Raw genomic sequence first — 14,580 nt, 5'->3', positions numbered from 1 at the left:
TACAAACATAACGTCGTAACTTTTACATCGTGAGGAACCACGCGACCCATAATACCTTTTCGGAAAGCCCCAAGAGTGTTTTCGGCAAGGCAATGGGTCTTCGTACCATTGGACCATTCTGGAGGCCGAATTTTGACGTTTAAAAGTGTTTCAGATGTTTTTTTGTGATCGCGACACAATTAGCTACGAGTACAAGATTATGTTCGGATATGGTTATCTCTTGTTTTTCGCGGTTCGAAGCACGTCCAAGGTGAATAAACCGGTCCACATATAAAGTGGGACCCACATTGAATGATCCCTTGAGTTTTCAAAAAACGATATATGCGATTGCATGATATATACTAACGGATGCGATCATACCAGCACTAATGCACCGGATCCCATCAGAACAACGCAGTTAAGCGTGCTTGGGCGAGAGTAGTACTAGGATGAGTGACCTCCCGGGAAGTCCTCGTGTTGCATCCCTCCCTCTTTTTTTTTTTTGGTTGTTGCGTAAGCCTATATAGTCCAAACATAACGTCGTAACTTTTACATCGTGAGGAACCACGCGACCCATAATACCTTTTCGGAAAGCCCCAAGAGTGTTTCCGGCAAGGCAATGGGTCTTCGTCCCATTGGACCATTCTGGAGGCCGAATTTTGACGTTTAAAAGTGTTTCGGATGTTTTTTTGTGATCGCGACACAATTAGCTACGAGTACAAAATTATGTTCGGATATGGTTATCTCTTGTTTTTCGCGGTTCGAAGCACGTCCAAGGTGAATAAACCGGTCCACATATCAAGTGGGACCCACATTGAATGATCCCTTGAGTTTTCAAAAAACGATATATGCGATTGCATGATATATACTAACGGATGCGATCATACCAGCACTAATGCACCGGATCCCATCAGAACAACGCAGTTAAGCGTGCTTGGGCGAGAGTAGTACTAGGATGAGTGACCTCCCGGGAAGTCCTCGTGTTGCATCCCTCCCTCTTTTTTTTTTTTTTTTTTTTGGTTGTTGCGTAAGCCTATATAGTACAAACATAACGTCGTAACTTTTACATCGTGAGGAACCACGCGACCCATAATACCTTTTCGGAAAGCCCCAAGAGTGTTTTCGGCAAGGCAATGGGTCTTCGTACCATTGGACCATTCTGGAGGCCGAATTTTGACGTTTAAAAGTGTTTCAGATGTTTTTTTGTGATCGCGACACAATTAGCTACGAGTACAAGATTATGTTCGGATATGGTTATCTCTTGTTTTTCGCGGTTCGAAGCACGTCCAAGGTGAATAAACCGGTCCACATATAAAGTGGGACCCACATTGAATGATCCCTTGAGTTTTCAAAAAACGATATATGCGATTGCATGATATATACTAACGGATGCGATCATACCAGCACTAATGCACCGGATCCCATCAGAACAACGCAGTTAAGCGTGCTTGGGCGAGAGTAGTACTAGGATGAGTGACCTCCCGGGAAGTCCTCGTGTTGCATCCCTCCCTCTTTTTTTTTTTTGGTTGTTGCGTAAGCCTATATAGTCCAAACATAACGTCGTAACTTTTACATCGTGAGGAACCACGCGACCCATAATACCTTTTCGGAAAGCCCCAAGAGTGTTTCCGGCAAGGCAATGGGTCTTCGTCCCATTGGACCATTCTGGAGGCCGAATTTTGACGTTTAAAAGTGTTTCGGATGTTTTTTTGTGATCGCGACACAATTAGCTACGAGTACAAAATTATGTTCGGATATGGTTATCTCTTGTTTTTCGCGGTTCGAAGCACGTCCAAGGTGAATAAACCGGTCCACATATCAAGTGGGACCCACATTGAATGATCCCTTGAGTTTTCAAAAAACGATATATGCGATTGCATGATATATACTAACGGATGCGATCATACCAGCACTAATGCACCGGATCCCATCAGAACAACGCAGTTAAGCGTGCTTGGGCGAGAGTAGTACTAGGATGAGTGACCTCCCGGGAAGTCCTCGTGTTGCATCCCTCCCTCTTTTTTTTTTTTTTTTTTTTGGTTGTTGCGTAAGCCTATATAGTACAAACATAACGTCGTAACTTTTACATCGTGAGGAACCACGCGACCCATAATACCTTTTCGGAAAGCCCCAAGAGTGTTTTCGGCAAGGCAATGGGTCTTCGTACCATTGGACCATTCTGGAGGCCGAATTTTGACGTTTAAAAGTGTTTCAGATGTTTTTTTGTGATCGCGACACAATTAGCTACGAGTACAAGATTATGTTCGGATATGGTTATCTCTTGTTTTTCGCGGTTCGAAGCACGTCCAAGGTGAATAAACCGGTCCACATATCAAGTGGGACCCACATTGAATGATCCCTTGAGTTTTCAAAAAACGATATATGCGATTGCATGATATATACTAACGGATGCGATCATACCAGCACTAATGCACCGGATCCCATCAGAACAACGCAGTTAAGCGTGCTTGGGCGAGAGTAGTACTAGGATGAGTGACCTCCCGGGAAGTCCTCGTGTTGCATCCCTCCCTCTTTTTTTTTTTTGGTTGTTGCGTAAGCCTATATAGTCCAAACATAACGTCGTAACTTTTACATCGTGAGGAACCACGCGACCCATAATACCTTTTCGGAAAGCCCCAAGAGTGTTTCCGGCAAGGCAATGGGTCTTCGTCCCATTGGACCATTCTGGAGGCCGAATTTTGACGTTTAAAAGTGTTTCGGATGTTTTTTTGTGATCGCGACACAATTAGCTACGAGTACAAAATTATGTTCGGATATGGTTATCTCTTGTTTTTCGCGGTTCGAAGCACGTCCAAGGTGAATAAACCGGTCCACATATCAAGTGGGACCCACATTGAATGATCCCTTGAGTTTTCAAAAAACGATATATGCGATTGCATGATATATACTAACGGATGCGATCATACCAGCACTAATGCACCGGATCCCATCAGAACAACGCAGTTAAGCGTGCTTGGGCGAGAGTAGTACTAGGATGAGTGACCTCCCGGGAAGTCCTCGTGTTGCATCCCTCCCTCTTTTTTTTTTTTTTTTTTTTGGTTGTTGCGTAAGCCTATATAGTACAAACATAACGTCGTAACTTTTACATCGTGAGGAACCACGCGACCCATAATACCTTTTCGGAAAGCCCCAAGAGTGTTTTCGGCAAGGCAATGGGTCTTCGTACCATTGGACCATTCTGGAGGCCGAATTTTGACGTTTAAAAGTGTTTCAGATGTTTTTTTGTGATCGCGACACAATTAGCTACGAGTACAAGATTATGTTCGGATATGGTTATCTCTTGTTTTTCGCGGTTCGAAGCACGTCCAAGGTGAATAAACCGGTCCACATATAAAGTGGGACCCACATTGAATGATCCCTTGAGTTTTCAAAAAACGATATATGCGATTGCATGATATATACTAACGGATGCGATCATACCAGCACTAATGCACCGGATCCCATCAGAACAACGCAGTTAAGCGTGCTTGGGCGAGAGTAGTACTAGGATGAGTGACCTCCCGGGAAGTCCTCGTGTTGCATCCCTCCCTCTTTTTTTTTTTTGGTTGTTGCGTAAGCCTATATAGTCCAAACATAACGTCGTAACTTTTACATCGTGAGGAACCACGCGACCCATAATACCTTTTCGGAAAGCCCCAAGAGTGTTTCCGGCAAGGCAATGGGTCTTCGTCCCATTGGACCATTCTGGAGGCCGAATTTTGACGTTTAAAAGTGTTTCGGATGTTTTTTTGTGATCGCGACACAATTAGCTACGAGTACAAAATTATGTTCGGATATGGTTATCTCTTGTTTTTCGCGGTTCGAAGCACGTCCAAGGTGAATAAACCGGTCCACATATAAAGTGGGACCCACATTGAATGATCCCTTGAGTTTTCAAAAAACGATATATGCGATTGCATGATATATACTAACGGATGCGATCATACCAGCACTAATGCACCGGATCCCATCAGAACAACGCAGTTAAGCGTGCTTGGGCGAGAGTAGTACTAGGATGAGTGACCTCCCGGGAAGTCCTCGTGTTGCATCCCTCCCTCTTTTTTTTTTTTTTTTTTTTGGTTGTTGCGTAAGCCTATATAGTACAAACATAACGTCGTAACTTTTACATCGTGAGGAACCACGCGACCCATAATACCTTTTCGGAAAGCCCCAAGAGTGTTTTCGGCAAGGCAATGGGTCTTCGTACCATTGGACCATTCTGGAGGCCGAATTTTGACGTTTAAAAGTGTTTCAGATGTTTTTTTGTGATCGCGACACAATTAGCTACGAGTACAAGATTATGTTCGGATATGGTTATCTCTTGTTTTTCGCGGTTCGAAGCACGTCCAAGGTGAATAAACCGGTCCACATATCAAGTGGGACCCACATTGAATGATCCCTTGAGTTTTCAAAAAACGATATATGCGATTGCATGATATATACTAACGGATGCGATCATACCAGCACTAATGCACCGGATCCCATCAGAACAACGCAGTTAAGCGTGCTTGGGCGAGAGTAGTACTAGGATGAGTGACCTCCCGGGAAGTCCTCGTGTTGCATCCCTCCCTCTTTTTTTTTTTTTTTTTTTTGGTTGTTGCGTAAGCCTATATAGTACAAACATAACGTCGTAACTTTTACATCGTGAGGAACCACGCGACCCATAATACCTTTTCGGAAAGCCCCAAGAGTGTTTTCGGCAAGGCAATGGGTCTTCGTACCATTGGACCATTCTGGAGGCCGAATTTTGACGTTTAAAAGTGTTTCGGATGTTTTTTTGTGATCGCGACACAATTAGCTACGAGTACAAAATTATGTTCGGATATGGTTATCTCTTGTTTTTCGCGGTTCGAAGCACGTCCAAGGTGAATAAACCGGTCCACATATCAAGTGGGACCCACATTGAATGATCCCTTGAGTTTTCAAAAAACGATATATGCGATTGCATGATATATACTAACGGATGCGATCATACCAGCACTAATGCACCGGATCCCATCAGAACAACGCAGTTAAGCGTGCTTGGGCGAGAGTAGTACTAGGATGAGTGACCTCCCGGGAAGTCCTCGTGTTGCATCCCTCCCTCTTTTTTTTTTTTGGTTGTTGCGTAAGCCTATATAGTCCAAACATAACGTCGTAACTTTTACATCGTGAGGAACCACGCGACCCATAATACCTTTTCGGAAAGCCCCAAGAGTGTTTCCGGCAAGGCAATGGGTCTTCGTCCCATTGGACCATTCTGGAGGCCGAATTTTGACGTTTAAAAGTGTTTCGGATGTTTTTTTGTGATCGCGACACAATTAGCTACGAGTACAAGATTATGTTCGGATATGGTTATCTCTTGTTTTTCGCGGTTCGAAGCACGTCCAAGGTGAATAAACCGGTCCACATATAAAGTGGGACCCACATTGAATGATCCCTTGAGTTTTCAAAAAACGATATATGCGATTGCATGATATATACTAACGGATGCGATCATACCAGCACTAATGCACCGGATCCCATCAGAACAACGCAGTTAAGCGTGCTTGGGCGAGAGTAGTCCTAGGATGAGTGACCTCCCGGGAAGTCCTCGTGTTGCATCCCTCCCTCTTTTTTTTTTTTGGTTGTTGCGTAAGCCTATATAGTCCAAACATAACGTCGTAACTTTTACATCGTGAGGAACCACGCGACCCATAATACCTTTTCGGAAAGCCCCAAGAGTGTTTCCGGCAAGGCAATGGGTCTTCGTCCCATTGGACCATTCTGGAGGCCGAATTTTGACGTTTAAAAGTGTTTCGGATGTTTTTTTGTGATCGCGACACAATTAGCTACGAGTACAAGATTATGTTCGGATATGGTTATCTCTTGTTTTTCGCGGTTCGAAGCACGTCCAAGGTGAATAAACCGGTCCACATATAAAGTGGGACCCACATTGAATGATCCCTTGAGTTTTCAAAAAACGATATATGCGATTGCATGATATATACTAACGGATGCGATCATACCAGCACTAATGCACCGGATCCCATCAGAACAACGCAGTTAAGCGTGCTTGGGCGAGAGTAGTCCTAGGATGAGTGACCTCCCGGGAAGTCCTCGTGTTGCATCCCTCCCTCTTTTTTTTTTTTGGTTGTTGCGTAAGCCTATATAGTCCAAACATAACGTCGTAACTTTTACATCGTGAGGAACCACGCGACCCATAATACCTTTTCGGAAAGCCCCAAGAGTGTTTCCGGCAAGGCAATGGGTCTTCGTCCCATTGGACCATTCTGGAGGCCGAATTTTGACGTTTAAAAGTGTTTCGGATGTTTTTTTGTGATCGCGACACAATTAGCTACGAGTACAAAATTATGTTCGGATATGGTTATCTCTTGTTTTTCGCGGTTCGAAGCACGTCCAAGGTGAATAAACCGGTCCACATATCAAGTGGGACCCACATTGAATGATCCCTTGAGTTTTCAAAAAACGATATATGCGATTGCATGATATATACTAACGGATGCGATCATACCAGCACTAATGCACCGGATCCCATCAGAACAACGCAGTTAAGCGTGCTTGGGCGAGAGTAGTACTAGGATGAGTGACCTCCCGGGAAGTCCTCGTGTTGCATCCCTCCCTCTTTTTTTTTTTTTTTTTTTTGGTTGTTGCGTAAGCCTATATAGTACAAACATAACGTCGTAACTTTTACATCGTGAGGAACCACGCGACCCATAATACCTTTTCGGAAAGCCCCAAGAGTGTTTTCGGCAAGGCAATGGGTCTTCGTACCATTGGACCATTCTGGAGGCCGAATTTTGACGTTTAAAAGTGTTTCAGATGTTTTTTTGTGATCGCGACACAATTAGCTACGAGTACAAGATTATGTTCGGATATGGTTATCTCTTGTTTTTCGCGGTTCGAAGCACGTCCAAGGTGAATAAACCGGTCCACATATAAAGTGGGACCCACATTGAATGATCCCTTGAGTTTTCAAAAAACGATATATGCGATTGCATGATATATACTAACGGATGCGATCATACCAGCACTAATGCACCGGATCCCATCAGAACAACGCAGTTAAGCGTGCTTGGGCGAGAGTAGTACTAGGATGAGTGACCTCCCGGGAAGTCCTCGTGTTGCATCCCTCCCTCTTTTTTTTTTTTGGTTGTTGCGTAAGCCTATATAGTCCAAACATAACGTCGTAACTTTTACATCGTGAGGAACCACGCGACCCATAATACCTTTTCGGAAAGCCCCAAGAGTGTTTCCGGCAAGGCAATGGGTCTTCGTCCCATTGGACCATTCTGGAGGCCGAATTTTGACGTTTAAAAGTGTTTCGGATGTTTTTTTGTGATCGCGACACAATTAGCTACGAGTACAAGATTATGTTCGGATATGGTTATCTCTTGTTTTTCGCGGTTCGAAGCACGTCCAAGGTGAATAAACCGGTCCACATATAAAGTGGGACCCACATTGAATGATCCCTTGAGTTTTCAAAAAACGATATATGCGATTGCATGATATATACTAACGGATGCGATCATACCAGCACTAATGCACCGGATCCCATCAGAACAACGCAGTTAAGCGTGCTTGGGCGAGAGTAGTCCTAGGATGAGTGACCTCCCGGGAAGTCCTCGTGTTGCATCCCTCCCTCTTTTTTTTTTTTGGTTGTTGCGTAAGCCTATATAGTCCAAACATAACGTCGTAACTTTTACATCGTGAGGAACCACGCGACCCATAATACCTTTTCGGAAAGCCCCAAGAGTGTTTCCGGCAAGGCAATGGGTCTTCGTCCCATTGGACCATTCTGGAGGCCGAATTTTGACGTTTAAAAGTGTTTCGGATGTTTTTTTGTGATCGCGACACAATTAGCTACGAGTACAAAATTATGTTCGGATATGGTTATCTCTTGTTTTTCGCGGTTCGAAGCACGTCCAAGGTGAATAAACCGGTCCACATATCAAGTGGGACCCACATTGAATGATCCCTTGAGTTTTCAAAAAACGATATATGCGATTGCATGATATATACTAACGGATGCGATCATACCAGCACTAATGCACCGGATCCCATCAGAACAACGCAGTTAAGCGTGCTTGGGCGAGAGTAGTACTAGGATGAGTGACCTCCCGGGAAGTCCTCGTGTTGCATCCCTCCCTCTTTTTTTTTTTTTTTTTTTTGGTTGTTGCGTAAGCCTATATAGTACAAACATAACGTCGTAACTTTTACATCGTGAGGAACCACGCGACCCATAATACCTTTTCGGAAAGCCCCAAGAGTGTTTTCGGCAAGGCAATGGGTCTTCGTACCATTGGACCATTCTGGAGGCCGAATTTTGACGTTTAAAAGTGTTTCAGATGTTTTTTTGTGATCGCGACACAATTAGCTACGAGTACAAGATTATGTTCGGATATGGTTATCTCTTGTTTTTCGCGGTTCGAAGCACGTCCAAGGTGAATAAACCGGTCCACATATAAAGTGGGACCCACATTGAATGATCCCTTGAGTTTTCAAAAAACGATATATGCGATTGCATGATATATACTAACGGATGCGATCATACCAGCACTAATGCACCGGATCCCATCAGAACAACGCAGTTAAGCGTGCTTGGGCGAGAGTAGTACTAGGATGAGTGACCTCCCGGGAAGTCCTCGTGTTGCATCCCTCCCTCTTTTTTTTTTTTGGTTGTTGCGTAAGCCTATATAGTCCAAACATAACGTCGTAACTTTTACATCGTGAGGAACCACGCGACCCATAATACCTTTTCGGAAAGCCCCAAGAGTGTTTCCGGCAAGGCAATGGGTCTTCGTCCCATTGGACCATTCTGGAGGCCGAATTTTGACGTTTAAAAGTGTTTCGGATGTTTTTTTGTGATCGCGACACAATTAGCTACGAGTACAAGATTATGTTCGGATATGGTTATCTCTTGTTTTTCGCGGTTCGAAGCACGTCCAAGGTGAATAAACCGGTCCACATATAAAGTGGGACCCACATTGAATGATCCCTTGAGTTTTCAAAAAACGATATATGCGATTGCATGATATATACTAACGGATGCGATCATACCAGCACTAATGCACCGGATCCCATCAGAACAACGCAGTTAAGCGTGCTTGGGCGAGAGTAGTCCTAGGATGAGTGACCTCCCGGGAAGTCCTCGTGTTGCATCCCTCCCTCTTTTTTTTTTTTGGTTGTTGCGTAAGCCTATATAGTCCAAACATAACGTCGTAACTTTTACATCGTGAGGAACCACGCGACCCATAATACCTTTTCGGAAAGCCCCAAGAGTGTTTCCGGCAAGGCAATGGGTCTTCGTCCCATTGGACCATTCTGGAGGCCGAATTTTGACGTTTAAAAGTGTTTCGGATGTTTTTTTGTGATCGCGACACAATTAGCTACGAGTACAAAATTATGTTCGGATATGGTTATCTCTTGTTTTTCGCGGTTCGAAGCACGTCCAAGGTGAATAAACCGGTCCACATATCAAGTGGGACCCACATTGAATGATCCCTTGAGTTTTCAAAAAACGATATATGCGATTGCATGATATATACTAACGGATGCGATCATACCAGCACTAATGCACCGGATCCCATCAGAACAACGCAGTTAAGCGTGCTTGGGCGAGAGTAGTACTAGGATGAGTGACCTCCCGGGAAGTCCTCGTGTTGCATCCCTCCCTCTTTTTTTTTTTTTTTTTTTTGGTTGTTGCGTAAGCCTATATAGTACAAACATAACGTCGTAACTTTTACATCGTGAGGAACCACGCGACCCATAATACCTTTTCGGAAAGCCCCAAGAGTGTTTCCGGCAAGGCAATGGGTCTTCGTACCATTGGACCATTCTGGAGGCCGAATTTTGACGTTTAAAAGTGTTTCGGATGTTTTTTTGTGATCGCGACACAATTAGCTACGAGTACAAGATTATGTTCGGATATGGTTATCTCTTGTTTTTCGCGGTTCGAAGCACGTCCAAGGTGAATAAACCGGTCCACATATAAAGTGGGACCCACATTGAATGATCCCTTGAGTTTTCAAAAAACGATATATGCGATTGCATGATATATACTAACGGATGCGATCATACCAGCACTAATGCACCGGATCCCATCAGAACAACGCAGTTAAGCGTGCTTGGGCGAGAGTAGTCCTAGGATGAGTGACCTCCCGGGAAGTCCTCGTGTTGCATCCCTCCCTCTTTTTTTTTTTTGGTTGTTGCGTAAGCCTATATAGTCCAAACATAACGTCGTAACTTTTACATCGTGAGGAACCACGCGACCCATAATACCTTTTCGGAAAGCCCCAAGAGTGTTTCCGGCAAGGCAATGGGTCTTCGTCCCATTGGACCATTCTGGAGGCCGAATTTTGACGTTTAAAAGTGTTTCGGATGTTTTTTTGTGATCGCGACACAATTAGCTACGAGTACAAAATTATGTTCGGATATGGTTATCTCTTGTTTTTCGCGGTTCGAAGCACGTCCAAGGTGAATAAACCGGTCCACATATCAAGTGGGACCCACATTGAATGATCCCTTGAGTTTTCAAAAAACGATATATGCGATTGCATGATATATACTAACGGATGCGATCATACCAGCACTAATGCACCGGATCCCATCAGAACAACGCAGTTAAGCGTGCTTGGGCGAGAGTAGTACTAGGATGAGTGACCTCCCGGGAAGTCCTCGTGTTGCATCCCTCCCTCTTTTTTTTTTTTTTTTTTTTGGTTGTTGCGTAAGCCTATATAGTACAAACATAACGTCGTAACTTTTACATCGTGAGGAACCACGCGACCCATAATACCTTTTCGGAAAGCCCCAAGAGTGTTTCCGGCAAGGCAATGGGTCTTCGTACCATTGGACCATTCTGGAGGCCGAATTTTGACGTTTAAAAGTGTTTCAGATGTTTTTTTGTGATCGCGACACAATTAGCTACGAGTACAAGATTATGTTCGGATATGGTTATCTCTTGTTTTTCGCGGTTCGAAGCACGTCCAAGGTGAATAAACCGGTCCACATATAAAGTGGGACCCACATTGAATGATCCCTTGAGTTTTCAAAAAACGATATATGCGATTGCATGATATATACTAACGGATGCGATCATACCAGCACTAATGCACCGGATCCCATCAGAACAACGCAGTTAAGCGTGCTTGGGCGAGAGTAGTACTAGGATGAGTGACCTCCCGGGAAGTCCTCGTGTTGCATCCCTCCCTCTTTTTTTTTTTTGGTTGTTGCGTAAGCCTATATAGTCCAAACATAACGTCGTAACTTTTACATCGTGAGGAACCACGCGACCCATAATACCTTTTCGGAAAGCCCCAAGAGTGTTTCCGGCAAGGCAATGGGTCTTCGTCCCATTGGACCATTCTGGAGGCCGAATTTTGACGTTTAAAAGTGTTTCGGATGTTTTTTTGTGATCGCGACACAATTAGCTACGAGTACAAGATTATGTTCGGATATGGTTATCTCTTGTTTTTCGCGGTTCGAAGCACGTCCAAGGTGAATAAACCGGTCCACATATAAAGTGGGACCCACATTGAATGATCCCTTGAGTTTTCAAAAAACGATATATGCGATTGCATGATATATACTAACGGATGCGATCATACCAGCACTAATGCACCGGATCCCATCAGAACAACGCAGTTAAGCGTGCTTGGGCGAGAGTAGTCCTAGGATGAGTGACCTCCCGGGAAGTCCTCGTGTTGCATCCCTCCCTCTTTTTTTTTTTTGGTTGTTGCGTAAGCCTATATAGTCCAAACATAACGTCGTAACTTTTACATCGTGAGGAACCACGCGACCCATAATACCTTTTCGGAAAGCCCCAAGAGTGTTTCCGGCAAGGCAATGGGTCTTCGTACCATTGGACCATTCTGGAGGCCGAATTTTGACGTTTAAAAGTGTTTCGGATGTTTTTTGTGATCGCGACACAATTAGCTACGAGTACAAGATTATGTTCGGATATGGTTATCTCTTGTTTTTCGCGGTTCGAAGCACGTCCAAGGTGAATAAACCGGTCCACATATCAAGTGGGACCCACATTGAATGATCCCTTGAGTTTTCAAAAAACGATATATGCGATTGCATGATATATACTAACGGATGCGATCATACCAGCACTAATGCACCGGATCCCATCAGAACAACGCAGTTAAGCGTGCTTGGGCGAGAGTAGTACTAGGATGGGTGACCTCCCGGGAAGTCCTCGTGTTGCATCCCTCCCTCTTTTTTTTTTTGGTTGTTGCGTAAGCCTATATAGTCCAAACATAACGTCGTAACTTTTACATCGTGAGGAACCACGCGACCCATAATACCTTTTCGGAAAGCCCCAAGAGTGTTTCCGGCAAGGCAATGGGTCTTCGTCCCATTGGACCATTCTGGAGGCCGAATTTTGACGTTTAAAAGTGTTTCGGATGTTTTTTTGTGATCGCGACACAATTAGCTACGAGTACAAAATTATGTTCGGATATGGTTATCTCTTGTTTTTCGCGGTTCGAAGCACGTCCAAGGTGAATAAACCGGTCCACATATCAAGTGGGACCCACATTGAATGATCCCTTGAGTTTTCAAAAAACGATATATGCGATTGCATGATATATACTAACGGATGCGATCATACCAGCACTAATGCACCGGATCCCATCAGAACAACGCAGTTAAGCGTGCTTGGGCGAGAGTAGTACTAGGATGAGTGACCTCCCGGGAAGTCCTCGTGTTGCATCCCTCCCTCTTTTTTTTTTTTTTTTTTTTGGTTGTTGCGTAAGCCTATATAGTACAAACATAACGTCGTAACTTTTACATCGTGAGGAACCACGCGACCCATAATACCTTTTCGGAAAGCCCCAAGAGTGTTTTCGGCAAGGCAATGGGTCTTCGTACCATTGGACCATTCTGGAGGCCGAATTTTGACGTTTAAAAGTGTTTCAGATGTTTTTTTGTGATCGCGACACAATTAGCTACGAGTACAAGATTATGTTCGGATATGGTTATCTCTTGTTTTTCGCGGTTCGAAGCACGTCCAAGGTGAATAAACCGGTCCACATATAAAGTGGGACCCACATTGAATGATCCCTTGAGTTTTCAAAAAACGATATATGCGATTGCATGATATATACTAACGGATGCGATCATACCAGCACTAATGCACCGGATCCCATCAGAACAACGCAGTTAAGCGTGCTTGGGCGAGAGTAGTACTAGGATGAGTGACCTCCCGGGAAGTCCTCGTGTTGCATCCCTCCCTCTTTTTTTTTTTTTTTTTTTTGGTTGTTGCGTAAGCCTATATAGTACAAACATAACGTCGTAACTTTTACATCGTGAGGAACCACGCGACCCATAATACCTTTTCGGAAAGCCCCAAGAGTGTTTTCGGCAAGGCAATGGGTCTTCGTACCATTGGACCATTCTGGAGGCCGAATTTTGACGTTTAAAAGTGTTTCAGATGTTTTTTTGTGATCGCGACACAATTAGCTACGAGTACAAGATTATGTTCGGATATGGTTATCTCTTGTTTTTCGCGGTTCGAAGCACGTCCAAGGTGAATAAACCGGTCCACATATAAAGTGGGACCCACATTGAATGATCCCTTGAGTTTTCAAAAAACGATATATGCGATTGCATGATATATACTAACGGATGCGATCATACCAGCACTAATGCACCGGATCCCATCAGAACAACGCAGTTAAGCGTGCTTGGGCGAGAGTAGTACTAGGATGAGTGACCTCCCGGGAAGTCCTCGTGTTGCATCCCTCCCTCTTTTTTTTTTTTGGTTGTTGCGTAAGCCTATATAGTCCAAACATAACGTCGTAACTTTTACATCGTGAGGAACCACGCGACCCATAATACCTTTTCGGAAAGCCCCAAGAGTGTTTCCGGCAAGGCAATGGGTCTTCGTACCATTGGACCATTCTGGAGGCCGAATTTTGACGTTTAAAAGTGTTTCGGATGTTTTTTTGTGATCGCGACACAATTAGCTACGAGTACAAAATTATGTTCGGATATGGTTATCTCTTGTTTTTCGCGGTTCGAAGCACGTCCAAGGTGAATAAACCGGTCCACATATCAAGTGGGACCCACATTGAATGATCCCTTGAGTTTTCAAAAAACGATATATGCGATTGCATGATATATACTAACGGATGCGATCATACCAGCACTAATGCACCGGATCCCATCAGAACAACGCAGTTAAGCGTGCTTGGGCGAGAGTAGTACTAGGATGGGTGACCTCCCGGGAAGTCCTCGTGTTGCATCCCTCCCTCTTTTTTTTTTTGGTTGTTGCGTAAGCCTATATAGTCCAAACATAACGTCGTAACTTTTACATCGTGAGGAACCACGCGACCCATAATACCTTTTCGGAAAGCCCCAAGAGTGTTTCCGGCAAGGCAATGGGTCTTCGTCCCATTGGACCATTCTGGAGGCCGAATTTTGACGTTTAAAAGTGTTTCGGATGTTTTTTTGTGATCGCGACACAATTAGCTACGAGTACAAAATTATGTTCGGATATGGTTATCTCTTGTTTTTCGCGGTTCGAAGCACGTCCAAGGTGAATAAACCGGTCCACATATCAAGTGGGACCCACATTGAATGATCCCTTGAGTTTTCAAAAAACGATATATGCGA

The 14,580-nt window shown here is 44.1% G+C and overlaps 2 non-coding genes and 26 pseudogenes across 2 annotated transcripts; all 28 read left to right on the top strand.

The window, feature by feature from the left end:
* Positions 1–346: 346 nt before the first annotated feature.
* LOC147922052 (5S ribosomal RNA) lies at positions 347–465 on the top strand (annotated as a pseudogene).
* A 387-nt stretch (positions 466–852) lies between these two features.
* Positions 853–971, top strand: LOC147922051 (5S ribosomal RNA; annotated as a pseudogene).
* Positions 972–1,366: 395 nt separating this feature from the next.
* LOC147922050 (5S ribosomal RNA) lies at positions 1,367–1,485 on the top strand (annotated as a pseudogene).
* A 387-nt stretch (positions 1,486–1,872) lies between these two features.
* On the top strand, positions 1,873–1,991 carry LOC147922049 (5S ribosomal RNA; annotated as a pseudogene).
* Positions 1,992–2,386: 395 nt separating this feature from the next.
* Positions 2,387–2,505, top strand: LOC147922048 (5S ribosomal RNA; annotated as a pseudogene).
* A 387-nt stretch (positions 2,506–2,892) lies between these two features.
* On the top strand, positions 2,893–3,011 carry LOC147922047 (5S ribosomal RNA; annotated as a pseudogene).
* Positions 3,012–3,406: 395 nt separating this feature from the next.
* Positions 3,407–3,525, top strand: LOC147922046 (5S ribosomal RNA; annotated as a pseudogene).
* A 387-nt stretch (positions 3,526–3,912) lies between these two features.
* Positions 3,913–4,031, top strand: LOC147922045 (5S ribosomal RNA; annotated as a pseudogene).
* Positions 4,032–4,426: 395 nt separating this feature from the next.
* On the top strand, positions 4,427–4,545 carry LOC147922044 (5S ribosomal RNA; annotated as a pseudogene).
* Positions 4,546–4,940: 395 nt separating this feature from the next.
* Positions 4,941–5,059, top strand: LOC147922043 (5S ribosomal RNA; annotated as a pseudogene).
* Positions 5,060–5,446: 387 nt separating this feature from the next.
* Positions 5,447–5,565, top strand: LOC147922042 (5S ribosomal RNA; annotated as a pseudogene).
* A 387-nt stretch (positions 5,566–5,952) lies between these two features.
* LOC147922041 (5S ribosomal RNA) lies at positions 5,953–6,071 on the top strand (annotated as a pseudogene).
* A 387-nt stretch (positions 6,072–6,458) lies between these two features.
* Positions 6,459–6,577, top strand: LOC147922040 (5S ribosomal RNA; annotated as a pseudogene).
* Positions 6,578–6,972: 395 nt separating this feature from the next.
* Positions 6,973–7,091, top strand: LOC147922039 (5S ribosomal RNA; annotated as a pseudogene).
* Positions 7,092–7,478: 387 nt separating this feature from the next.
* LOC147922038 (5S ribosomal RNA) lies at positions 7,479–7,597 on the top strand (annotated as a pseudogene).
* A 387-nt stretch (positions 7,598–7,984) lies between these two features.
* Positions 7,985–8,103, top strand: LOC147922037 (5S ribosomal RNA; annotated as a pseudogene).
* A 395-nt stretch (positions 8,104–8,498) lies between these two features.
* LOC147922036 (5S ribosomal RNA) lies at positions 8,499–8,617 on the top strand (annotated as a pseudogene).
* A 387-nt stretch (positions 8,618–9,004) lies between these two features.
* Positions 9,005–9,123, top strand: LOC147922035 (5S ribosomal RNA; annotated as a pseudogene).
* Positions 9,124–9,510: 387 nt separating this feature from the next.
* On the top strand, positions 9,511–9,629 carry LOC147922034 (5S ribosomal RNA; annotated as a pseudogene).
* Positions 9,630–10,024: 395 nt separating this feature from the next.
* Positions 10,025–10,143, top strand: LOC147922033 (5S ribosomal RNA; annotated as a pseudogene).
* Positions 10,144–10,530: 387 nt separating this feature from the next.
* LOC147922032 (5S ribosomal RNA) lies at positions 10,531–10,649 on the top strand (annotated as a pseudogene).
* A 395-nt stretch (positions 10,650–11,044) lies between these two features.
* Positions 11,045–11,163, top strand: LOC147922031 (5S ribosomal RNA; annotated as a pseudogene).
* Positions 11,164–11,550: 387 nt separating this feature from the next.
* On the top strand, positions 11,551–11,669 carry LOC147922030 (5S ribosomal RNA; annotated as a pseudogene).
* A 386-nt stretch (positions 11,670–12,055) lies between these two features.
* On the top strand, positions 12,056–12,174 carry LOC147922029 (5S ribosomal RNA). The gene has a single exon (XR_015589571.1). It is a non-coding gene; the product is annotated as a 5S ribosomal RNA (ribosomal RNA).
* A 386-nt stretch (positions 12,175–12,560) lies between these two features.
* LOC147922028 (5S ribosomal RNA) lies at positions 12,561–12,679 on the top strand (annotated as a pseudogene).
* Positions 12,680–13,074: 395 nt separating this feature from the next.
* Positions 13,075–13,193, top strand: LOC147922027 (5S ribosomal RNA; annotated as a pseudogene).
* Positions 13,194–13,588: 395 nt separating this feature from the next.
* Positions 13,589–13,707, top strand: LOC147922026 (5S ribosomal RNA; annotated as a pseudogene).
* Positions 13,708–14,094: 387 nt separating this feature from the next.
* Positions 14,095–14,213, top strand: LOC147922025 (5S ribosomal RNA). The gene has a single exon (XR_015589570.1). It is a non-coding gene; the product is annotated as a 5S ribosomal RNA (ribosomal RNA).
* Positions 14,214–14,580: the final 367 nt, after the last annotated feature.

Source organism: Camelina sativa, chromosome 18 (assembly GCF_030686135.1).
Source record: "Camelina sativa cultivar CO46 ecotype springtype chromosome 18, ASM3068613v1".
NCBI classification, from domain to species: domain Eukaryota; kingdom Viridiplantae; phylum Streptophyta; class Magnoliopsida; order Brassicales; family Brassicaceae; genus Camelina; species Camelina sativa.
The sequence above is the reverse complement of the archived record's forward strand: the minus strand, read 5'-3'. Positions and strand labels throughout refer to the sequence as shown.